Source organism: Suricata suricatta, chromosome 1, assembly GCF_006229205.1.
Source record: "Suricata suricatta isolate VVHF042 chromosome 1, meerkat_22Aug2017_6uvM2_HiC, whole genome shotgun sequence".
In the NCBI taxonomy this organism is placed as follows: domain Eukaryota; kingdom Metazoa; phylum Chordata; class Mammalia; order Carnivora; family Herpestidae; genus Suricata; species Suricata suricatta.
Window position 1 is genome coordinate 82,877,544 of NC_043700.1, and position 27,170 is coordinate 82,904,713.

Genomic DNA, 27,170 nt, shown 5'->3' on the forward strand with positions numbered 1-27,170 from the left:
TTCCTAAACTGTGAATAAGAATTAAGAAAAATTGGTCAAATGAATGAGTAGAAAAATGAATGATTTTATGCTCCAGTTTAAGCCATGGGTTGGGTCTAAGGGATGACTTCACTTATTTGGAGAAAGGAGTGATCTCTTGGGCAGAGAAGGGACAAGCAAATGATCCAATTTGGGGATACTGTGTTGTTGTTTTTTTTTTATCCCTCAAGGAGTATTTATTAAAAATATAATATCCTACACTGTAGAGATTAGTTTCCTATGTTAGAGAATCATATTCCACCTGTTAACATCATTTGATTTCTTTACCAAGAAATATTGGCTCTTTTCCTGATGCAGGTTAAGTTACAAATCCTCTTAAAGTAATTTGAAGGTAAAGGGTCCAGATCTGCTACCAATGGTGATATCTTGCTATAGTGATAAAATAAAGGCTAGGATTATCAAATATGTGTTATATGTATATATCTTGAGGGCTGTAATCCTTTTTCCTTTACCAGCTTAGCCTAGTACCTTAAATGTAGTAGGTAGTCCATAGACATTGTTGAGTCATTTAACAAAGCCAAGCACTGCCCTAATCACATAGAAAACCTCAGTCAACAAATGAAAGCAGATTGCTTGCCCTTATGGAGCTTATATTTGAGTAGAATGATAGGAAGACAGAAAATAGTAAGCCACTATTAAAATAAATAAGGAAAAATATACTTTATTAGACAGTGATCAATGTCATGGGGAAAAAGGTAGAGCAGGAATAGGAATATGGAGGAGAGGGAGAGACGGGTTGTAACTTGAAGTAGGCAATGAATTAAAACATTTTAATTGAGGCCCCTATGCTCTGAGGTTGTATATGCTATTATTTTAAAAGAGAAAAGTATAATAGTAATATGCACACATTATTTGGGTGTATAAAAATTCAACTGAGTTTATTTTAATAAGAAATTTTATTTGTATAATATTATTTGGCAGCCCTTTAGCTTGGATGACACTGAATTGCTATAAACAGAAAGGTAATTATAGAGGGCTATGCAACCAACTGGGGAAATATAAGAAAGGAAAAATACATACAGCTTACTCAATAACCTTTCTTTAGAAAAGAATAGAAATGATCATGCCAACACCCTTTGAGGAGTTTAATAAATATTTTGCAAATACCAATTATAATAAGCCAATAATGATGATGACCTAAAAAGGGCAGAATTATAAAATGAAATTATATTTGAAAAGACATATAGCATAAGAATTATAGATATTTAAAAAATAGGAATGGAGAAAGAAGAGCTATGTCAACTTAGAAATTACAGACGTTAAATGGGGCTTTTAGATTAAATGTCAAAAATAATCATAGGGCCAGGGAGCCACCCATTTATCCACGTTCATAACAAGATAAAAATTAACGTTTTGCCCACATGATATTAGGACAGTCATTAAATTGAAAATAACAGAACGAGCAGCATGGCAGAAGACATTATAGTAATCTTTGATCATAGATGTGAATTTGGTCTCCAGCCTGGCATTGACAAGTGACTGTCCATGTTTGCTGCTATAAAATGAAATGGTTGGACAAGGGCTCAGTAAGATCATTTGTAATTATAGAATTATATGACCCAAGCCTGTCCAAAGATTCTTCTGGATTATTTTAACTAATGGAAAAAATTACCTACATTTAGAGAACTGGATTGTGCTATTCAAAATCATATAACCTCCCATCATGAACCCGAGATCACATAGCTATTTATTAGCATAAATTTTCCTTTTAGTTGTCCCCTTACACAATTTGAAGTTTTTATTTCATTTCTGATACCAATTCACTCTGTCATCTTGGAAATGTAATGGTACAGGAATAAGTGGGCATAAAGCTTTACAGTTAGTCCTGATGCAAAAATATATTTTTAGAATTTTTTTTCCTTAGATCAATAGGTAGCAGAGAAATATCAATGCCCTTAGTCATAATGACCTCAATACCAGGGTAATAACAATAAATTAATGGGATAAAAGAAATAAAAGGCTCAAATATAAAATCTTAAAGTAGTTTCAGATCATCATGATATTATCTTACTGTGACTCAGGAGAGTTTCACTTTTAAGATGCCAGTGTGAAGAGTCTATGGACCTAACCTCCAGTGAAATGAGCAAAACATGAGTTTTGTGAAAACTATAAAACATAATCCAAACATTTAAAGTCTCTGGAAAAACACATAAGGACATACAGCAAAGAAGCAAAGGAAAAAACATGTACTCAGTAAAATCTACTAAAATGCAGCAAGATGCTATACGTGAGCGTCTGTGGTGTTTGAGTCACAACCCACCTCCTCTTTCTTCCCCATTCTAGTTCATATTAACAGAAGCTTCATGCTGGGTGGGTGTGGCCAAGAAGATGGCTTCCCTGTCTCCTCAGCTCCAATCAAATCTTACTTTATCACACTCCTGGGGGACACACTGGCTGTTCTCATTCTCTCCAACTACAGGTTGAAGTGGCTAATTTCCTGGTGAGTGTGGCTAAGAGTTCAGGGGCGACTTTTTCCACCCTGCCCCTATCCGTAGGATGCAGACTCTAGTCCAGGCAGGGAAGGTTGAGAATACTTGGACCAAGATGGCCCTCATGCTGGCTCACTCACAGGACAAAGGTGCCATGATAGGAGAGACAAGGGGAGAAATCAAGAGGCTACCACCATGATGGGTGCTCAGAGCAGTGGTCCACAGGAGGAGAAGCAGCTTATGGGATAGAAAGCTCTGTAGCTCTTCCTAAAGGAACAAGGGATTCACGCATTCACAGACTAAGGTAGTGATCATACAGTATTCACAACAGGAACTGGAAAAAGCATTTAGCAAATTAGAGGTTTGTGGGGGGAAAAGGAATTGGGAAACTAAAAAAAAAAGATAAACTTTCTCTGTTCTAGTATAACATTGATAAAAGAGAAGATCTTATGGTATGCGTTATATTCATGGTGAAATCTAATCCTCTTGCATGAGGAAAGAGGACAAGCATGCCCTCTATTACTTCTATTCATCATCATGCTTGAGATTTTAGCCACACAACAAAGCAAAAGTAAATATACAAAACATACATAAATACTATTGGAAAGTAGGAAACAAATTGCCATTTACTCATGGATAATTTTACTGTATACATAGAAATTAAAAATCTATAAGTAAGTTATTCGAACAAATCCATGAATTTAGCAAGATTGCTAGATAGAGGTTTACAATTTTAAATTTTATTTTATATAGCAACAACAAGGAATTTTAAATTTTACTGAAATTACTAAAAGAATGGAAATAGATTTTCTATTTTCAAGATAATGAGAAAGGACAGCAAATGACATAGATGTCTTTGAAGACTACCAAAGACTGATGTCAAGAAAGGGAGACTGCAAATTAGCAACGACTTAGGAAGTGGAACAGGCTCATTGGTACATTTGCCCTCAGCTCCGTTTCTAATCACAATCTGTATCACAGAGGGCTGGATGCCTGGAGACTATCTTCCAGAGATTTCTTTGCCAGCTGGTTTCTCTTAGGCTCTGACCATGTGGCAAAGGCACTGGAAGGTGATTGGAAAGTGGCTGGAAGAAAGAAGCCAAGGCCCTGCACCTTTCTGCGGGGCTGAGGAGGGTAGAGCTTTCAGCAGAGTCTTTGGCAGCAAAAGTGAAGGGTGTTGGGGGAGCTCTGGGTCTCCTCTTAGGCAGCAGGTTTGCAGCAACAGCATGGGTTCTGTGGGGGAGAGCAAAGCAACAGTAGCAGCAGGTGCTGTATATAGCAGTCCTGGCTAATGCGCCCTGCCCCCACCTGCCCCTGTGACAGGTGTGAGGAACTTTGGGCCCTACAGTCCCTGCGCTAGGGACAGGAGAATGGGCCATGGATTTCTGCAAAGAACCTTCAGCAATGCTTCCAAATAGTACTAGTTACTATTGGGACTCCTGCAGGTTCTGACTGTGTATTCCAGGGAGTACCATTTTCCCTCTGCTCCTGTGTCCTGTTGCCTAGGAGAGAGGAGGCTTCCTGCAAGTACCAATCACTGAGGAACTTGTCCTTTTCTAGCTACTCCAGCCCTTCTAAACCGTTTGTACCTTATTCCCTGTATTAAATTTCCTCCAGGAGAAATATCAGTTGACATTTCTATTTTCCTGACTGAACAATGATACTAGATGATTATTGATGGAAGTATAATCCTGCAGAAGCCGAACCCATTTTTCCTTTGCCTTTTCTTCCACATTTGCTCATATTTAATTTAGTAGTATTTATTTTTACATTTACATATCTAGAATAAATTCTCTCGCTGATGTAATACATACCATGTAAGCAAACTTAAAAATTCCATAATAAAATATATCTTAAATAGGAATAAGATATTAAATCAAGGAAAATATTCAATTTTGTACACTGTATTTAGATTTTTTTAATGTTTTTATTTATTTTTGAGAGACAGAGAAAGACAGCATGAGCAGGGGAGGGTCAGAGAGAGAGGGAGATACAGAATCTGAAGCAGGCTCCAGGCAATGAGCTAGCTGTCAGCACAGAGCCCGACATGGGGCTGAACCCACGAACTGTGAGATCATGACCTGAGCTGAAGTCGGACGCTCAACCGACAGAGCCACCCAGGTGCCCCTGTACTTTGTATTTAAAATGTTGAACTACAGTAAGTCTTTTTGGAATTTAATACACTGAGTATAAATAATAAATTAAATCAAGATAGGCATCATATGATAAGTAAACACATTTTCCTTTTTCCCCGAAATTCTTTATTTTGAGCACATATAGAGAAGATAATATGAGTATACGTTTAGAGTAGAAATTTCTTAGAGTATTTGTTCACTGGAATTCAAGCTTAGCCTTTTTGGTTTTTTATGACTTGTCACAATGTACCTATTATCAAGTATTGTATTTCCTGATTATGTTTTTTTAATGTTTATTTATTTATTTTGAGGGGTGGGGGCTGAGGGGCAGAAAGAGAGAGAGGGAGGGAATCCCAAGCAGACTCTAGGCTCAGCACAGAGCCCAACTTGGGTCTTAATAACACAGCCCTGGGAACATGACCTGAGCTGAAATCAAGAGTCAGATGCTTAACTAGCTGAGTCAGCCAGGTGCCCCATGATTATATTTAAATTATGATAGTTCATTTCTCTACTCAATTTCAAGGAACATGATGTGATTCACTACAAGTTGTTATAATCCCAGAGGTAAAAATATATAACATATAAATGAAAACATAATTTTAGACATAAGAAAAAAGCTTAACCCTTATAAACATTTATCAGTGAAACTGTGACACACCAAGAACAAATGAGGAGTGAAATAAGAGGATGTACTTCCCTAGTATTGTGCATTCTGGTACATTCCAAGATCTAGGAAAGTTCTCCACCTCAAGAAATAATAGATAAAGATCTTTAGCCCAAGTTCATTTGAAGATGACAAAGATTTGTTGAGAGTGATTGAAACCTCAATCAGAATTAGACCTCTCATTTTACTACCCATTAAATTAGGCACAAAAAAATCATACGTGTTTGTACATATATAGATAATATTTTGGCGTGGAATTTCTTCTTTTTTTTTCCACTTTCCTTTTTGTGGTTGATCCCCTATTGGATCAGTCTAGATTACATTACAATGGTATAATGTAGAGGGAAAAGAGTATGGGTTTGGGGTTCAAAGTGTCTGGCTTCAACTCCTGGTTTCATCACCAACCGCAGTCTTGGGTGATTTCCTGGATCTCCCCATACTTCAGGAATGTTACTGCTAAACGTTAAAACTGTAAAATTGATAATACACACAACTACTCAGGAAGGTGTCTACTCTGTCTCTGTGTATTACCACATTAATATTGTTGTAACTGGAATGTGGAGGACAAAATAGTCAAAGCCAACCCTTTACACTTTAAAATAGGTTCTTGAAGTCCATTTCATAGATCATATAACTAAAACTGGACTTTTGGTTGCAAAGGACAAACACTTGAAGACAGTTTTCTAAATTCCAAACTCTTTCAACATCTGAAACAAAAAGTTTGGAGGATTCCACATGAAGTTTTTAGTCTATACTATGAAATAGGAAGGATGATTTAGGAGCAATTTCCTGCTGAACAGGGATTATATGGAAGTTCTTCTCCTAGCTAGAGGAAAGCAGAGGAGTACATTCAGGATTCGAAGTGGAGCCTACTCCCTGTTTTGGGTAATTTCTCTGCTGCCACATGGGAGGCGTGGCTTTGGAATTGGAGTGGCCAGAGTATTTTATATGAAGGTTTTATATTTCCATGCAGAAAGAGAGCTTGGATTACATCTTCTGCAATATCCCAAAGCTTGGAAAGACCTGGTGTGGAGAAAATCAAGAAAATGTTTTATGCCCTAATAAAGAACATCTGATTACAATGAAGTTTGCTAGATTATATAGGAGGCCTGGCGTCGAGCTAAGGAGCAAAGAGAGTGCATAGACATCAAGACTATGCTAGAGGCTCTGGTTGTAAGCAAGGACGCTGTCCACCCTCAAAAACCAGATGGGAACACTTAATATCAGGTGTGGATACAAGAAGAACAAATGTGGTCATAAAAAATTAACAAGGAATGTGATGTAGACCATGGGAACGTGAGGAGTACCCTTGTAAAGTACGTTCCCCTGCCCCCACCTTTGTGATGACCTGTCAGCAAATTCTTCCTCTCAAAAGGGTTCTCATGGAGGAGCAGGTCAAAAGGCAACTGCATATAAAAGGGCATATCATTGATGCCTCTATTAATTAAGTATTTACGACAAAGAGAACATGTCAGCCAGAAGTGACTGAGTTACCCACAGAAGCCTAGAGTGCATTTCTTAAGAAATAGACTTTAGCATATAGAGCAGTTTTAGGTTCACAGCAAAACTGAGAGGAAGAGGCGGGGATCTCCCATGCAGCTGCTGTGCCCACACATGCAGAGTCTTCATGGTTATCAACAGCCCCTCATACAGTGGTAATTTGTTACAACTGATGTCCCTACATCCTCATTACCCAGAGCCCATAGATTGATACATCCTCATTACCCAGAGCCCATAGATTACCTGAGGGTTTTTTTTTTTTTGAGAGTCTTTATTTGTCCTTCACTTTTGAAAGCTAATTTTAGGGTACAGATTAAAAGTTTGGTGTTTTATTCTCTCTCAACACTTTAACTATTTCACTCCACTCTCTTCTTGCTTGCTGGTTTCTGAGAAGTCAGATTAATTCTTAACTTTGTCCTCTCTTAGGTGTTTATTCTCTGTGCTTTCATTCAAGATTTTTTATCTTTCATCTTCTGTGGTTAGGAAATGATATTCCTGGATGTGCTTTTTTTTTTTTTTAATTTATTCTGCATGGAGTTCTCTAAACTTCCTTGATCTATAATTTGGTGTTTGGTATTAATTTGGATAAATTCTCAGTGGTTGTATCAACATTACTTCTGTTCATTTACCTTTCTTCCCCTCCTCCTTTGGGTATTCCTATTACATGTATATTACACCTTTTGTGGTTGTACCACAATTCAGGGGTACCCTGTTTCTCTTTTTTCTAGTTTTTTTTATTTTATTTCTGCTCTCAGTTTTGGAAGTTTCTACTGAGATACCCTTAAGTGCAGAAATTCTTTCCTCGGGTATGTCAAATCTACTAATAAGCCCATCAAACGCATCCCTCATTTGTCTTGCAATGATTTTGGTCTCTAGAATTTCTTTTTGGTTCTTATGATTTCCATCTCCCTGTATCACCCGTCTGTCTTGAATGCTGTCTACTTTATCCTTTAGATGCCTTAGCATTTTAATAATAATTGTTTTAAATTCCTAGTCTGATATATATTCCAAAATCCCTGACATGTCTACTTCTCAAGTTTACCCTGTCATTTTAAAGTGTGTTTTGCCTTGTAGAATGTAGAATGTCTTGTAATCTTTTTTTTTTTGTAGGCAGATGTGCTGAGTAAAAGAAGCTGCTGTAAACCAACCATTAGTAATGTGGGGGTGTCATCTGGGGGAGGGGCAGCATTCCACAGTCTTTTGAGTAGGTCTCAGTCTTTTATTGAGCCTCTGCCTAAGACTGTAAGCTTCACCATGTGTTCCTCAATTACTCCCTGTCTCTTCATCCTCCTCAGGTGGGACAGGATTGCTAGCGTGGGCTGGTATTGGGTACTTCCCTTCCCCCAGGCCAATTTGACTCTGAGACAGTCCAGTGGGTTAAGCTGTGGTTAAATAGTTTCTCCTGAGGGCAGACCTTATTAAGGTGAAGAGAATGTTCTGGGGTAGTTCAAGATGGTTTCCTTCTCATCTCTTGCTGAAAGTGAACAGCTTTTTTTCTCAGACATTTACTGACAGAACTCGGTAGAGCTCTGACAGGCACAGCTCAGGAAAGTGTGGGGTCCTCCCAATGACTGTGTCCCCCTGGCATTTTTGTCTTCAGGCTTGTTCACACTGACAACCAATTCATCCATTGCAGCCTTTCATACCCTGGCACTGGTTCCACAGCGGTGTTAGGCCCCCGGGTTTCTGCTCCAGGAAGTTGTATTTCTCTATATTCACCGGTCAGTGAGTTTGGTGACAGCAGTTTGCCCTGTGACCTCAGTTCTCCTAGGGAATCTAAGGAGGGCTGTAGAGTTTTCAGTTTGTTCGGCTTCTCACTTGTTAGGACAGAAGGGCAACTTCCAAACTTGTTATACGTTGAATAGGAAACTGGATGTCTGGATTACAGTTTTCAAAGGAGACTCAGAGAACAAGTTGATGGCAGCATGGAGAAATACAACAAGTTATGTGTGGTGCCTACATGGGTGTCTCTTGATCAGATGGGGCCCCCAAATGTGGGGCGAAAATTTGGGTGGAAGCTGGGGCGTGGGAGGTGAAAGAATTCACCTGAAGCAAAACAAAGGTGATAGAAGTTGACTGAACACACTGCAAGGGAGCCGTGGGCAGGATGGCTGGGGAGAGGCTGTGTGCAGGCAGGCTGTGGGAGGGGCTGCTTTTAAGGAGGGAAGTGAGGAGGTTGGTGACATATGCAATTTTCCCTTTCTGGGTAACTGTGCCTGGTTGCAAGTAGCCCATTGGTTAGTTAGGGCCTATGGATATTTTGAGATGGGTGCCTGATGGGCTGTCTATATTCAGCCAAGTAATTGCCGTGAGTCCAGAGCCCTTTCTACATTCCATTGTTCAAATCTATTTGCCTGAAAGGGACCTCACATTATGTTTCTGTACATCTGAATCATAATGGGTAAATACCAAGCTTGCTATAAATAAAACAAACTTGCACTACAACACATACCTGTGAACCACAATCCCTGAAACATGACAGTGTGAGGGAGAGCACAGCGCTCCTCTGCCAGGCTTCTGCTGCTCCTCCCCTGTCTGCACGGGTTTTGCTGCAGTTCTCACTCCTGCCCCCTTCTCCTGTCCCAGCCTGTGTGAGGGCGAAGCAATCACTTCATTTCAAAACCTTTCCTTCTAAATCCTTAGTCCTCACCTTTGCAAACACTTGCTGTTCCCTGCCTGCACTGGGTTTATGGTCGCATTGTTTCTCTCTGTTATATTCTTTCATTCTTATTCTTTTGCCACCATGGTTTTTTGGAGTTTCTGTGTTCTGTAGCTCTCTATCCAAAGTGAACATCCTTCCTCTTTTTATTTTTTTTTTAATGCTTACTTATGTATTTTCAAAGAGAGAGTGAACCAGGTTGCATCTGATCAGGAGAGGGCGAGAGAGACGGAATGGCAAGCAGGCTCTATCCTCAGGACCGAGCCCCATATCTGAGTCTCCGTCTCACAAACAGTGAGATCACGAACTGACCCAAGATCAAGAGTCCGATGATTAACCGACTGAACCACCCAGGTGCCCCTAACATGAACATCCTCTTTTTATGTTTTTTAATTTATTTTTGAGAGACAGAGAGAGACAGCACAAGCAGGGGAGGGTCAGAGAGCGAGGGAGACACAGAATCCAAAGCAGGCTCCAGGCTCTGAACCGGCTGTCAGCACAGAGCCCGACATGGGGCTCGAACCCACGAACCGTGAGATCATGACCTGATCCAAAGCCGGACGCTTAACCAACTGAGCCACCCAGGTGCTCCAAAATGAACATCCTTAATCCCATATCTCACTCTTGTGTTTCTATAATTGTCCAGCTATACAGTTCTGGATGGTGTGTCAAGGGGAGGGTCATTGTACATCACCGTTGGCAGGATGAGTTGCTTCATGCTGAGAATTGAGCTGAAAGATGAATCCTCAGTGCCTAATGGAATAGTGTTTCCTATTGAAACATTGCTGTTCCCTTGTCAGCAGCAGCTGTGATACGTTAGCTCCCAAATATTTGCCATCTAGTCGTATATAGGCAGCAAGAGTTCTGTATGTTCTCGACTAAAGGTCTAACATAGAAATGATGATACATTTTGCTTTGAAGATTGGGAGTACTATTTCATGGTGTTCACTCTTTAAAGCAAACTAAATATATTATTTCACAACCCCAAATCGATTGCTTGTTAGTGTATTCAATTTTCAGTAGTTTCCAAATGTAAGGTATGAACTGTAAGTCACTGAAGAAGTTAATTTTCCTTGTTGGGAAAAGCTAATCACAAAGGAATCAAACTCAAGCTTCAACACACCAATTTTGATTACCTCTCTACAAGCAGTTAGAATGTTATTTTCAAAGCTGCAGAGCAATTAATGGCTAGAACTGCAGGAAGTATTTAATTGAGTATTGATTTAAGGCCAAGCTGTTGTTTGGATGAGGCGTTGCATTATAATTAATGGACCTTAGCCAGAGTTTAATTTTTCTGCACCTTACCTGATTTTCAAGCATTATAATAGCAACCCTCAATCTATAGAGGGAGCCTTGAATTTTTCCTGTTACCTTTTTTTTTTTTTTTTTTTTAAGTTTTGACTACATTTTTAACATACCCAAAAGATTTCTGGCTTTTGATAGTAACTTTGAAGTCTATGGCATTTGCAATACATTTAAGATGAAATTATCCCATCGACATGTTGCCAATTAGTCAATAAGTTCATTCATACAAGTTTAATGAATGGAGGATAATGTTATTGATGGAATGATCGACTGAAGAGGACTATGCCTCAAACTTTGGAGTTCTATAGACCAAGAATAGCTTTCCAGTTGTTTGGGATAGTGCTCAATGCTTACTTAAAGGGCAAAGGATGGGGAAAAAAATTCCTTTTCAGGGCTCATCCTTAATAACATCCAATGATTGGCCCTATAGAATGACAGAAATGTATGAGTTCATAATTTTAAAAATAGCCATCTAGTCACTTTCTGACTTGACGTATAACTTAAAAATCTAGCCTTGATATATTTAAAGTAACTTGAATTGTTATCAGTTTAAATACGTATCCAATGTAGACCATCGTTGGTATCTATAGGTATACAAAGCTGACTGAAACGGTTAGGAGTGGCCCTCTATGCATGTGACAGCCTATTTTGGACACCGACATTGCAGAAATAACCACACCATATGGTGATATGTTATACATACTGCAACAAGGAATGACTTACTCATTAAAGCTGTTTAAAAAAAAACTTTCTAAAATTATCAGCCACCTCCTTTCCTTTGTCCTGCTTACAAGGGCTTACCTTTCCCTCCCATCCCCGTTACAGTAAATCCCCTTAATTTCCAGTCTTATCAACATTACCCAACAGTTGCTGCAAAGAATTCCACAGTGTAAAAAGTTTGTCCCTTCCGTCTCCTCTTGCTCTCTTAACATATGAGCCTCGCCGCCGTTTGTTTCTGCTGTGGGGCGGTGTGGGGATTTGTTGTAATCCCAGCGGCAATTTCACGTCTGGCAACTGCTACTCCCTTTCTGAAGTGTGGAACAGCAACTTTGTGTCAGCTCCCCTGAGAGCTAACACGTTGGGGAAAAAGCAATGGAACACTTGCGGGAATGGTTATCGGGCTGCATTTTAAAACACTTCAATGGATTCAAGACTCCAGTACATTTTAACGATCGTGTAGCCTGGAGCATAATTGGTTGATCTATCAGAAAAGTAGGTGTTCAGGATTAACCATGCGGATTTTAGCTACGAATTGCTGAGTGACCTTTAATTTATTCTGCATCTTCAAAATTAAGTGGTGTGAAGAAAACTAAGGAGGAAGGTTGTAGATTTATTTCCACTTCAGATCAACCAACTCACCTGCTGGTAAAACAGCATAAAAATTTCACATGTTTATAATTTTGGTGGCTAATCAGTGAAGGTTAGGGGATGGAACTATGTTAGGATGTGTATGTACTGATTAAAAGGGGAATTCTTCTCTTTTGGGGAATGCATTTTCTATATAACCAAGTCTGCATGTCACTTAACATTTGCAGAATTGTCAGCTCACTTAAAGAACTTTTTCTCTTTGTACCCTGATATTTATTCGCTTGGACTTTATTTGATACATATGACGAAAATTCAAAACATTTTTGAGTATGGGTGTTTGTAAGTCTTAACCTGGTCCTCCAGCAATGCTATAGAAAATTCTTTCCTTAAATACTTAATACTAACATACTGGTTACAATAGAATTGTGCCTTTTGTTTTAGTATTGAAATGTTTTCACAAGAAAAACAATAATAACTTTACTGTCATAGCAGGGGAGTTCTGGACTCTGTTCTGTCTGAGTTAGAGAATGGGAAGCAAACAGCCAATCCGCTGATGAGAATGTGGCTTCATCTTAGGATATGGGCATCTGGGCCTGAAAGTGCTTATGAATTACATGTTACAGTTCAGTGTAAATTGGGAAAGGACAGGCATCTTGATCAATGAATGGATATATGAGTGAGGGAATGAATGACAGAATAAAAGAATAGCCAGTACTGTTGACCACTATGGTTAAGTTTTATTTTCTGTTACCCACCTGTGTTTTCTTCATTCACATGGCAGACTGGGGAAATATAATTAAGGAGATCCATCTGAATGACAGTAGTGATGATATCAAAAAGAGTGTTTGACCCCTTATGGTGGAGGGCCTAGGAGTGGAAACCCAAGTTACATCCCCTCCTGCCAGGGACTCCATAGAGATTAAAAAAAAAAAAAAAAAGATGACATCTGTTACAGGAAGGTAGGAAAGACACTGTTCCCTGTCTCTTGGACTTGAGGAATGAATCTCAAGGACAACAGAGAGCAAGCAAAGTGACAGAGTTTATTAAGAGAAAGTACAAACCTCTCAAGAGTGAGAGGAGGTCCCAACTGGGTAGCCACCAGGGATTTGTGTCCCTAGCTTTTTATTGGGATCTTCTCGGGAAGTTTGTGAGATTCCGTTCATGGCACCTAGACTGGGCAGCTCCAGAACGTGTTTATTTTGTCCTCTTCTTACCCAGACTCCACTGCCACTGCCATTTGTTCGACTTCCCACTTGTAGCTGCATCCTGCCTCCCTGAAGCTCCCTTCTCTCTGTCTAATGTCACCCTTCCCCTTGTCACATCTACAACAGCCCATTTCAAAGCTCAGTATGCTGCTTTTTTGCTATATAAATCACAGGTAAGTAACGTAAACTCAGCATCCCTCAATTTCCTCCTCTTACAAAGAGGATAATAATTGTCCCTGAGTTCTAGGAATGGCTTGAGTATCAAATGAGATGATTTATGTGAACTATTTAGAATAGTTCTTGGCAAATTTGAAGAATTGTCTAGTTACAAGCAATTATCATCACCGTCATCATCATTATCATATCATCACTTCATCTGTGGAATTCTGAATGTTTCAGCCAAAACCTTCTGTAGCCTTTTGAATAGTTTTTCTGGAAATGAAGTTCACCATTTGGGTGTCTGACCACGGATGTTATCTATTTTCCATGTTCCTCTGACAATCAAGCTGATCTGACAGTCACACGTTGCTGCTCTCAAGCAATCTAAGTCTCCTGTCACTTGCCCTTTCCTTGTGGGGTCCCTGTCTTTTTTCCTCTCTGAACTTTCTAGCTAAGGGAAAGGATGTCCTTATTCCCATGAGTCTTACGGCAGACTTGACTTTCTCAGTTTCTGACAGTGCCTTGATATTAAAACAATACTTATTAGTCTTTCCCTTTCTCTTGTTGAGGTCTCTCAAGATTTCCAGGAATTGGCTGGAAAACCACATATGTGGACCCTTAGAGTGCTGTACTCACAAATACCTGTCATCCGCTAGTACCAGCCAGTGGCCCAGGCCAGACCTCAACCATTGACTTCCACTTCAGGTATGTTTGCTGATCACTTGGACCACACCGAAGGTTTAATAGAATGTCTCGCCCAAACCTCTTATTTGAAATTCATAATTTTGATACTGTAAGCTGCAACTATTTCTTCCAAAGATCTCTTTTTAATTTATCTAAAGTTGCTATTTCTATATAGAAAGGAGGCAGAGGGGTGCTTGGGCAGCTAAGTCAGTTAAGCGGCAGACTTCGGCTCAGGTCATGATCTCATGGTTTGTGGGTTTGAGCCCTGCGTCGGGCTCTGGGCTGACAGCTAGCCCAGAGCCTGGAGCCTGTCTTTGGATTCTGTATCTCTCTCTCTCTCTCTCTCTCTCTCTCTCTGAACCTCCCCTGTTTGTGTTGTCTCTGACTCTCAAAAATAAATAAACATAAAAAAATTTAGAAAGGATGTAGAGCAGAGATGTGGGCAGGTTAAAAACTCAGGTGGACACATGGATGGAACAGCTATTGCAAATGCAGAAAGCTAGGAGCCTTGAATTTCCAAACTGAAGCACCGGTCTCTGTTTCTGCCTTGTTACTAATATGCATAAGAATAGGAAGGGAAACAACTTGAAGACCTACAGAGATCTATTCTGTCATCCCTTTGGTCAAATGAATGTCTATTCCACTGGCCCTTGAGGCTAGAAATGGTTTAGGGGAATAGCACACTAAAAAGAAATGATTTCCCTTTCAACATGTTTTTAGTTGTTTTTGACAAATTATGACTCATTTTGGAGAAGCTGAGTGTAAATCTGGTTAGTGACCAAACAGGAAAAAATGTTACTTATTATTTTAATAATAAAAATACAGTGACATAGATTAAGAGAACAATTCATTGCTCTGTCCTGAGAAATTTCAAGAAAAAATTGCCATCGATTCAACAGAATTAATTTGAGCATCATTATAAGTATGCAAAAGTATGTAAAAGACTGGAATTCATAGAGAGGTGGAAATGATTAAAAAAACAAAAGGCATGCTCTGAAATTACAATATTTCTCAGTCTTAAAAGAGATACGAGAATATGAAATAAAGCGATAATTTTGAAAGCAGATGTACAATACTGTGTCGTTCTGTTGTTATAAATCATAAGAATGCTCCACAATGTAAATGTTTAGGATACTTTTATTGAATTACTGTGACAATAATAACGGGCCATGAAAGAAAGGCATCCATATATATGCTAATTAAGAAAAGGCAACACATTGTAACTACTGCACAAATCATAAAATATTCAGTTCATGTTTGTTGAGAATCCAAAGAGGTTCTGTTTTAACTTTATAGGTGCAATTTGGCTGGAAAAGAGGTCTACGTGAAGCAGATTGTTAAATGCTCTTTTACGGTTACTCGCTGTTTAACAAGGTGCTCCAGTATGATGAGAGGGAAGGACAACTTGGACTTGAAATACTCTTTTAAATCACTTTGATGGGTGTGAAGAAGGATAGTGACTCAAAAGGAAGTATCTGTGCTTTGCAAATCACTTTGATGAGCTAAGTCTATTGGGTAGCTATTGACCAAGGTGATATGGTGAAATAGTTGGATGGTTGGCTGTAAGTTTGGTAGTACTTACTTTTTATCTGCATGTTAAACTCAGCGTTAAAGACTATAATGAGACCCATAACTCATTTCTTAAGTGGCCTTAAATGTACCCTACTGCATTGTCATTGTTCTCTCTACATTTAGGCTTGAGGGCACTAAACTATATATGACTGAAAAATGTCATTTCTACTGTCAGATCTGAGAGCTAATGGAAATGATCTGACAAAATGTACTGTATATTTCCTCATTTGTTGTTTTATTTCTCTTTTATAACGTCAGTATAATGTTTGAGCCAGACTTAACGTATACAATTTTTGGAAACTGAACTTTATATTTTCTAAGGAGCATGTTTTTTTTAAAAAACATTTTTTACATTTTTTAATGTTTATTTATTTGAGAGAGTGCACGTGAGCAAGCATGGGAGAGCAGCAGAGAGAGAGGGAGACACAGAATCCGAAGCAGCCTCTAGGCTCTGAGTTGTCAGCACAAAGCCCAGAGCTGTACTTGAACTTCTGAATAGAGAGATCATGACCTGAGCGATGTCAGACATGCAACCGACAGACAGAGCCACCGAGGCACTCCTGAAGGAGCATGCTTAAATTATTTTTGCTTTTGTGACTTTGCAGATAATAAAACTTTCTCCATTATCTCTTCCCCTTTCTCACTGAGCACACAGGCTCTCTATTCCAAGTTGGTAGGGAGATATTGAAAACAGGTCAAAAACCTGCGCTCAGAACTGCTATTTCGGAAACTCTACACCTCTTCACCCACTGGCAACCCTCTTTGTGCTCCAAGTCCTATAATGATGAGGGCAGTTTTAGCCCTAGTGCTAATGATTCTGTAGACCGATGGCTTTAACTCTCTTCTCACTACTATATGCATCCTAATCCTAGCAAAATTACTAGAATAGGCATGAAATTGCCTGCATAGCTTTGATTGAAGGTTCTGAACCAAGCTAGTGCTTGGCTGAAGAAATTTCTCAGAGGGCATATTTACAGGAGCAGTTTACTTAAGAGCATTTTGTGCCTAATTATAAATTTGCCATCAAAAACCATCAGGACTGAAAAAGGCATATAGATTCAGCTCAACAGCTGAAAGCGCTCAGTCTTACTGAAACTGATTAGAAATGTATTTGGAGTCCAGAATACAAACCTTTCTTTACTCGTCCCCTCAGGTTATATTTAGGTGGTGTAGAGCCTACTTTGAATCAGTGCTGGAAGTACTTTCTTTTGAATTCTTCCTTGTTTCTTTTTTATGTCTCCTTATCCCAAGTGCCAGTTTCATCCTTCTCATTCCTTTTGTAATGAAACAGACTTGTCTCATCTCTGTGTCTCCCCTGGAATTGGCATCAGAAATCCCATTAAAAATTTTTAAATGTTTATTTTTGAGAGAGAGAGAGACAGACAGACATGAACGGGGAAGGGGCAGAGAGAGAGGGAGACACAGCATCCAAAGCAGGGTCCAGGCTCTGTGCTGACAGATGTAAGGCTTGAATTCATGAACCATGAGGTTATGACCTGAGCTGAAGTTGGATGCCTAACCACCTGAACCACCGAGACGCCCCATCAGAAATCCCATTTTGCACTGGATGTCACATTCTTCAGATTGGAATTTTAATGAGTCTGTGGTGGCTTGATAATGTGTCAACTCGGCAAGGGTGAACTAGTTTCCTAAAATTTCCTTTCCTGTATGTTGCTGGCTCAGACAAGATCATGAGTAGTTCTTGTGGGTGATTTGTGGTGGGAAGTGAAGCAGCAGCCATTTGTATCTCACACACGCTACTGACCTGCTGTCTCCTTTCATCTGGTGTGTGGCCATAGTGGGGAGGGTAGTACTGCACCTGCTGCCAGGTCCTTCTTCAGCCCCTCTGACGCCTGGGGAGGTACGTGTACTTAGCTCCTGGCCTCTGTAGCACTCCTGTGTCACCAAGTATGAAAGATGGACAAGGTTTCAGTGTGTTTCCTGAGCTCCAGCTCATGCCTGTACCAGTTTGCTTTTTCTTCTCCACCGTGTTCTATTTTTCCTTCCCTTCCACTTGCCCTGTGGACTTCAAGCTCCAGAATCACATGTGAACATAGGTACTTAATCAGCTTCTCAAATTCCATAAGGCCAAATCCTTGTAATAATTGCTTAATATTAATCTATTTTTATATCCACATCTATATATACATCCTAGTGGTCTTGTGCCTCTAATAAAATCCTGACACATTAATTTTGTATTGGAAATGTTCTAGAGCACCAGAATATTAAGAATGATTACTCCAAATTGGTTTTGCATTTTCTTGAAATGGTTCTTTGGTCTGATTAGATATAAAAGTATTAGTGATTCTGTTTTCAGGAGTTAAGAGCATGCTGATAGGCCGTGCCATACATTGGTAAAATGGTTACATTATCACCTTTAGATACTTGTAATCAATCAACTCTAGAAGGCAAATCTCTGGATGACTAAAGATCAGATGTCATAAAAGTTTTTATTAACAATAAGAGTATAATGGTATTGTTTGATTGTGCTGGGAAACTTGGGGAAAATATATGATGAAATTCCAGGCTCAAAGTCTGCACAAGGGACCTGAAAGCTGCTTTGACACCCACCCCCAAATCCTTATATGCTGTACTTACAATACTGAGAATTTCTGGAAGTCAAACCTAAAATAAAATCTAATCTTAGGTGACTGAATTACAATGCAAATGATTTCTGAAACTCACTGGGTCTCTTTTGTTAAAGCTAAGGCATTGATGGTGAAGGAATGGGATTGTGAAAACTGGGAGAGGGACATGCGGATGGGGTCTGACGGTGCCCGTCTTAAACTCCCACATCTTGCCGGCTGAAGTACCTCAGTCTGAAGAACCTGTGAAAGCTTCCCCTGAGTTGGTTGACTTGCAGGACACTCTGATCCTTCTTAGGACACACTCCCCAATCTCTCCTTGCCTCTGGATCTCTGATCAGACTCCTGTCCCAGCAGTACCCCGATGAGAATGGCAAAAGTGTGACTGGTCTGATTTGTGAGGGGGTACAATACAGACCAAAGGGGCTGCATGAGTTCTCCAATTTTACAGTGCAAGAAATCTGTGGAATATGTGTGGGAAAGGAGCTTTAGGGCATATGATCAAAGTAGAAGAAACATCAAATTAGATCAGGATGAATTTGCAGATAGAAGCATAGTAAGCAAAAATCCCAAATCCAGTGTTGTAGCTTGAGGGGCTAGGAATTGCTCTGACACCTTGCTTAGCTGGTTGACTAAAACATGGACTCGGAGGTTGCCTGTGCTAAATGACATGGGAATGTCAGAAACTCCTTGGAGCTTTGAAGAGAAAGGTGTCTAAGGTCCTGGGAATATTGGAATGCTAGAATAGAATATCATGTAAGACCTGCTCACCACTCTGGGAGGGTCCAGAGGACTTTCCTAGCCATGTGCCTTTGATAAATACATTTTTAAAGAGTTCCATGATGGTTCTTTTCTGTAGGCCAGAAATTAGAGTGGGAACTTCTGCCAACAAACTGGGATCCTGAAATACAACGAGGAGTACAGGATTCCAAGGTGGCAGGGGACAAGCAGAGGCACTTACTTAGACAGCAGAGCCAAAGCCATCACCAGGCTCCTCTGAGTCACAGAGCTGTCTGGCATTGGCTCATTGCTCATGGGGATCCCTAGAACTAAAATCGAGTTAATCCTTGTTTGCAGATTCTATTTGATAAAATATTTTTGTAATCTCAAAAGCAATACTAGAAGTGTTGGCAATAGTTCATGGATACATGCAGGTGCAGAGTGGCAAAAAAATTCGAATCGCCTGATGCTCACATTCCCACTGAGGTCGAACAATGCAACACTCTGTTGTTTTCTTCAGGCATGAATTATGATGCTTTTGGCCATGAGCTCAGTGTTACGAATAAATAATATATATTAAATAAGGTATCTTTAAACAGAAACATATAAAATAAGGCTTTATATTGAGTGCTTGATGAAAATGTAACCAGAGGCTGACAAGAATCTAACTCTGTATTTTCCTTAGGAGCAGTGTTTCAGTATTTGCTAATTCAGGGTCCATGGTGACTTTACAGAACATAACTACTGTGAATAATGGAATCAACCATATATAGTAATAAAGTCGTACTTTAAATGAGCAGAAAAGCTCTAAATCTGATGAATTTGACTCATGAAAACAGAGTTGCAGCCTCTTAATTATTTCTCATACTTGAGCTAGTTTACAATACTAGAACCCTTTGAATAAAGGGAAGATTGGGTCTATTTGAGGAAAGATCTTGCTATAGTCTCAAAAATGTATAATGTCAATCACCTTCCCAGCCTTCCTCAATGGTATTTGCAGTCATTGACTGGGGTTTTTGAGCATTCTTATGGATTAGTGGATACTGGCTCTGAAATCACACTAATTGCTAGAAATCCAAAGAGTCACTGTGGTACACTGGTCAGAGTGGGAGTTTAGTTTATGGAGATCAGGTGATGGAAGGATTTTCGCTTAGGTTCTCATACAGTGGGCTGAGTGGGTCTCTTATCCAGTCCTCTTATCTACTCTGTGGTCACTTATCCAGTCCTGAAATGTGTAATTGGAATAGACGACATCCTCAGAGACTGGATCCTGCTCTGTGAAGTGAGAGACTTCATAGGATTTGTCTCTATCTTCAAAAATGGCAAACCAAGAGGAATGCCCATTTCTGGAAGAATGACAGACATTAGTGGCACCATCAAGGACTTGAAGTTTGTAGCAGTTGTGGTTTAACTGCTACCTGGTAGCGAGTCACTGATCTGCCCACAAAAAGTGGTGTAATTTTAACTGGCTAGGCAAGCATTATACTTCCACTCCCCTACCGCAGGGCTATCTGAACTCTTTAGCCCTATGTTATAATCTTTGCCATGTGGGTTTTGATCAGTTTCCTCTCACCGTATAGTCTATTCTTCTATTACACTGATTATATGATTTAGCTACAGCCCGGTGTACAGGGAGTAGTCTAGTAGTCTCTAGATGTTGGTAAGATAATTTAACAGTGGGTGATGAGAAATAAATCATACAAAAGTAAAGTGATCTGCTTGCATGGTGGCATTTCTAGGTATCCAGTTGCATGGAGGCCATACAGTATGAAGCACAAGTTACTGCATATGACCCATTCAACCACTAAGAAAGGATAATACACAGAGGCATTTCTGGATTTCAAAAACAATATATAATTCACTCATGTGCGTCACTCTGACCCATTCATTGAGTGACCCAAGAAGTCACCATTTTGAGTGATACCCAGACAAGATCCCACAACAAGTCCGGCTGCAGTGCAAGCTGCTCAGCCACATGGACCATATGAATCAGCAAATCTGGCGATGCTTGAAGTGTCTGTGGCAGGTAGGGAGGCTATTTGGTTGGCTAAAGGTGACTTACAACACAGTGCTTAGGATTTTGAAGCAAAGCCAGGTCATTCACTGTAAAATAAATAAATAAAAAGCCAAAAAACCCTGCTATAATCTTTATTTGAGAACTTGAGAACGGCTTCTGAGTTGCTACTGGACCTTAACCTTAGAATAAACTGCACAACTGACCATGGCCTGCTAAGTCACCATGTGACCTAAGCTGTCCTTTATGAACCGGCTGTGGAAGAGCACAGCATCTATAAAGTCAGGTGTGCACACCAAGACACCATAATAAAATGTAACCAAGTCCTGGAGGCACAAGAAACTTGCCTGAGAAAGTTGACCAAGTGGCCCTTCTGATAGATTGTCTTCTCTTCCTCATTTTATATTTAAGCCTTCTTGTGGAGTTTTCTATGATCAGTTAATTGCTCGAGGAAAAAAAAAATGCAGGGACTATCCCAAAATGCCCACGGCACTGCCACCTCACTTTGGAAAGGCCTTCAAGGAGAGAGGCAAAGGGAAACCCTTCCAGTGGGTAGAACTTCAGGGTGTTTGCCTGGTGGTTTATTTCATTTAAAAGAAGTGATGGTCAAATAACAGGGGTTGATGGCAAATCCTAGACTGTGGCTAATTTTTTAGCCAGATGGTTAAGTGGGCATAGAATGGAGATATTTGTGTCCGACGTGAACATTCATCAAATGGTGACCTCAACAGAAGGATTTTAATAATCAGGATGGAAAGATTTATTTGGTGGATACAAGTCAGCCTCCTACCCTGTTGTCTAATGGACTCATAACAAAGTAGCCGCGGTGGCGGTATAGAGGTTACATGTGCTTTTCCATTAACCAAAACCAGGCGACCGCAGTCACTGCTGAGTGCTCAGTCTGTCAGCAAATGAGATCGACACTGGACCCTGATAGGCCCCTATTCCCTTGGGGTGTCAACAGGCTATATGTTAGCAGAATGATTGCTCTGGACTGCTTCCATAATCGACGGGGCGGTGTTTTGTTCTTGCTGGAAGAGATCCCCTGGATATGGTTCGCTTTGGATGTCCTTCATGTTTCCGCCAAAACTACCGTCTGTAGAATTATAGAATGTCTTGTTACCACTTTCCATGTTTTGTTTTGTTTTGTTTTTCAATGGTAAATTCGGCATCCCATAGCTTTGCTTCTGGCTCTGATAGAGCTATCATCTTCCTCTAATTGCTTACCACCAAAATCTCCATTGTTCTTAAGAGGCCCCTTCATCTTGAACCTTCCCATACTCTGTGAAATCATATCCTTTGGAGAGACCCTCAGTGTGCTCTGTTCTTATATCCTACTTCCTCTCTGTGCAAAACTCAGAGCTACTGTTCTAGAGCTGGGACAGTGACCTACTTTTCTTGGTGTGACCTTCTTTGTGATGGGCAGTACACTGGACAGGTTTGTAATTTCTAGTTTTGGGGGCGTGTGCCTCTCCTAGTTTGGGTGTTTTCCTTATCAAATGGCCTGGGGTGAGGACGATGGAGACCCCAGGACTCTTAGCCTTCTGTGCCCGAGCTAGAGCCAGAGTCCTAGGAGTGTGGGCTGCGTGGAGTCCCAACCCCTCACTTATACTTATCTGAACTTAAGCTCCCAACATAGGCTGCGGGGAGTGGGAAATACCAGGATTACCCCTCATGGGGAGATACATAGCCCTTGAGCTCGGGGGCAAGAGTGTACTTTCTTCTTGGTCACACTCTGCTGGAGTGGATCTTCCATTAGCTGAGCTGTAGTGGGGATAAGATCATGGCTACATTGCTACAGACTTGCTGTTCTTACTAAGATGTAATAGATTTTCTTGAATAAAGATTTCTTCATTCAATTTACATCTTTAGGGCAGCTTCTGAGACTTAATTGTCTTGTTTTAACAATTATTAAAACCAATTATAGTTCCTTTTCCTGGGGAGCCAGTGTGCACAGCTTCTCATACTAGCTTTCTAGACATGTATCTCTAGGTTAGCTTGCTTTTGATAGCACCTGGAAGGGGCGCCTGGTTGACTCAGTCGATTAAGCGTCTGACTTTGGCTCAGGTCATGATTTCTCGGTTTGGGAGTTCAAGCCCCAGGTTGGGCTCTGTGCTGCCAGCTAGCTCAGAGCCTGGGGCCTGTCTTCAGATTCTGTATCTCCCTCTCTCTCTCTAACCCTCCCCTGCTTGGGCTCGCTCGCTCGCTCTCTCTCTCTCTCAAAAATAAATGTAAAAAACACAAAAAAATATTTGATGGCACCTGGCATATCCTATCTTGTTAGGCAGAGGCGTCACTTTTTTCTTACTTTATTTGGAGATTATTGTTTAATGAGATGCGTACGTGTGGCAAATTGGAAAGCCATTGATGATGGCTGCCTTCTCTTGTGTCACTCTGGCTAGGCTGAACTGCATTTCCCAGAACTGTCTTTCCTGCATGTTTCCGGTTAGGGTGGGCCACATGAGGGATTCTCCTGAGACATTTGGAGGGCAGAAATATAGCAACAGCCATTTGGTACTTATTTGCAGATTCACCTCATTCTGTGACATCCCAGCTAGACGTGTAACTGTTCCACCTAAGTCCGTTTCACTGGCTCCTCGACTAAAGGTGGACATTGAACATGTCCCAGCTTCTGTAGTTCCACCAAGTTCCAAGGCCACGGCTTACGGGTTTCTGTTTGTCTTCGTGGGCTCTCGCTCTTGTTTGTGGGCTCCAATGCTTTTTCACTCTCCCTTACTCATACACAGGACCTGTGGTGACCAAGATGCTCTTTCAATGGGACTTAGAGCATCTGTGACCTAAGATGGCGTGTGGGGGCTAGACGAATGATTAAAAGAAGAAGAACAAAAACCCTCTGGGACCCTTTGTCCAGACATGCTTGGATTGTTGCAGACTTTTCTACAGAAACATGTAATGAGTAAGAATGTTGTCTTTCACTGGTTTTTAACTTTGAGACCTTGGGGAAGTCACCTAACTACCTCGTGTCTCAGATTTCTTGGAACTCTTAAACTTTTTGTAAGGATTGCAAAGCTCATGATAGTTGTTATCATGATTTGCCCGCCTCCTCCAGCCTTTCTGTCCCTCTCCACCCAGGGAAGTCTGGGATTAAGCTACACAGACTGTCAGGCAGCCCTCCCAGCCTTGCTTACGTTGTAGCTGTCCAGGTCCTGCTCACTGTCAGGGGTGCTGGCCTGCTCAAGCAACAGTGTTTCGATTCCTGGATTCTTGTTCTGGTTTTTCCATCCAAAATTCAAACCCTTTTGAGAGCCATAGTAATTTATTTTCTCCTAGAGGAAATAGTCGTTTTCCACCATGTAGCCTTTCTTGTTGGCCTTCTGAGGGTTTGGGGCCTCTGGGTCGCTTCAGACCCCTGCTTTCACAGGTGTATGGCACCCTCTGCTGGTGGGATTTATAATACTAGCAATAGCTGTGGACTGCGCTCTCGCTGTGTGCCTGGCACAGTGTAGGATTTGTACACAGGTTACATCACTGACCTTTCAGCCCAGCTATCTCAGTCCCGTCTCACAGACAAGGAAGCTAAGGCTCAGAGCAGGTGACTTCACCGTCCTACAATTGTTAAGCTAGCATTGGACCCAGGTAGGCTGGCTCTCGAAACTGTGCACTTTATCACTACTCTGTAGGAATAGCTGCTTTGAGCGCTGTTGGGTTTGGAGTAGAAATCTTTCCTACCTGCTAACAAATCTGTGTTGAACTCCTAGTCCCGGTGTGGCATTCCCAAGGAACTGAAACTCACACAATCAGATAACTGTACCTCACGGGATTGTTGTCAGGAGTCAAGGAACTATTTTTATGTAAACAGTCTGGCCTTATATCTGACATGCAGTGGGTCCTAAATAAATATTACTTATCTTACCTTCTTCCAGAACTTTCTAGTGCTTTTCCACTTCTGCCTAACTGTGGGAAAATGTCCTAAAGCCTTAGAGCTTCTTTGTGAAGAACTAAAAATGTTTTAATCCCCTTTTGTCACAGAATCCTATGATTTGAGTCCCATCCTCATGTCCCGCTCTATCATAAGACTTACAGGCCTTCATATAAGTAAGACTCCCGATGTCTTGTCTTAATATTTCAGAGTTAACAAGAAAAATACAACATCAGTTTGCTCGTCATTCAGAGCTTCCCATGTTCTAGATTTAATAATGTCAACACTAGTTCATGTTCATAAATTTCTTAAGTCCTGGTTTCTTTGCATGAAACAAGGTGATTCAGGATGGCTGTCATTTAGACTAGTGTGTAATGCAGGGACATTTGGATTAGTCAGTGGGGAGTAGGAATCAGCATACCTGCTATTAGGTGAAACTATGAATGGCATACCTGTTATATCAAAATGACTTGTATCCATTAGTTTAAGAAAGTAAGGGAGTTTACCTTTGTTTCCAGGGCTGAATTTGCTAAAAGTGAGTGATACTTAAATAGTCTGTGCCTTTCCCACTTTAAACTTTGTTCAAATTAAGGAGCTTGGACCCAATGTTCTCAAAGATTCATTTATTCTAAATTCAGTGGTTTACATATTTCAGAGCTCACCCTTTATGTTTAGTACATAGCTGTGAGACCCTAGTGGGTGTTTATTAATAAGATTCAGACATAGGCACTGGGGTTACTGTTTGCATATATCCTGAAAACTATAATAACATAAGTTAAACTTATGGTACATCTAGTGATATTTTATAATGTTTTATTGCAAGTAAATCATTTTTTAAAATCTTGGGTTATCAGTATCCATTTAAAACAACAGCTCAGATGTAATAGAGCTTTTATGTAGCTCTTGATAGAAAAGTTTAATAGGTTTGAAACATAATGGAAGACATAACTATAGATTTCACCAGTGTACTTTAAAATTTTAACATACACTATTTCTTATTAAAATGTCACTACATAATTTTGGACACCTCTGAATAATGTAAGTAGATTAGTTAGTTACAGTAAACCTTGTAAGACTGTTTTAAATTTGTCCCTCCCTTTGTGGTAGCTTTGTGGGCCTACTTGAAGACAGTGATCCATGCCACTAATCCAGATCCTTCTTATAAAAGAAGAACAAACTTCAAAGAATTTGGGGGTAATCTTTTCAAAAGGGATTAAAAGATATACTAGAGGAAATATGACTTGTCTGGAGAACGGAGGCCCACATTGTTATTACTTTGCTAAAGTGCATTGCAACAGACTGATAAAGCTTCCTGTGTACCGGGATTAAATGACTATAATTCCTAAAATGCTCGGGCATCTATTCTTTGCTTTTTGACTTTTGCGTTGTAATCAGTATGCAGAGGAAGTCTGTGTGTGTCTATTGTCTGACCCCCTACACCTGCAGCACCGTCTGTCTCTTTCAGCAGATTGCATGAGGACAATGTAAAATACCATGATTTTTCCAATTTAAAATCATCCTATTGGTAACATGGCACTGCTTTGCTAACTAATAAATTACTCTGCATCTCAAACCCTGTGGCCTAGAAGACAAGAAAGGTCCGGAAACATCGAATGGGATGGGGGACATACGGAAGCAAGAGTTGTTTGTCATTCTGCTTCGTGAATTCCAGCCCATGGATATGGATTTAATTGTATATTTAAAAAATAAATCAAAGAAATTGGAATTCCCGTGTCTCAGGGGAAGCCAGGACACTCTCCTTATACTGAGAAGGTAAGAACTACCAGATAAGGACTTGCACTTCTCACCATTTGCCACAGACTATAAGAACGGTGTACCCTTCAAAGGCTATTCATTTCCCTCCCAGGACAGGGGACCCAATGTTCTGTGGCAACATTAATCATGCACCAGCATGATTTATATGCCTACATGTTAGAATTCCCTTGCTTCGGAGATGAAACAGCAATCGAACACAAAGTTATATATTTGGGGTGGGAGTCAGGACACGCATAAATAGTAAAAAATCTTAATATTAATTATTATGTAATTTAAATATACATAGCAAAGGCCAGGGTGGAGTTTTAAATAAGAGAGAAATAAAGCCCCGGAGCCATTTGCTTATCTGAATTTCTTATCCTAGCTAGAGTTCTCCATATAAATCAGTACTTTCTAATCTCACTCTTGATGCAATGCTAGAGCTCACGGTGCTGAATAATAATTTTGTCCTCAGGTGGAGAGGGACGGAGAAGGAATAAAGAGGCCTTCTAGGTAATCGCGTCAGCCTTCCCCACCATTCCAAGTGATGTCTCTTT

The 27,170-nt window shown here is 40.3% G+C and overlaps 1 protein-coding gene across 1 annotated transcript in view; it reads left to right on the forward strand.

Annotated features, from left to right (window-relative positions):
• SLC7A11 (solute carrier family 7 member 11) overlaps window positions 1–23,802 on the forward strand; it is a 165,918-nt gene extending 142,116 nt beyond the window's left edge. Inside the window, exons 13-14 of the transcript XR_003909343.1 lie at window positions 13,973–14,108; window positions 23,726–23,802. The gene's annotated coding sequence lies outside the window, so the exon portion shown is untranslated. The remainder of the gene's footprint in view (window positions 1–13,972; window positions 14,109–23,725) is intronic.
• The last annotated feature ends 3,368 nt before the right edge of the window (window positions 23,803–27,170 follow it).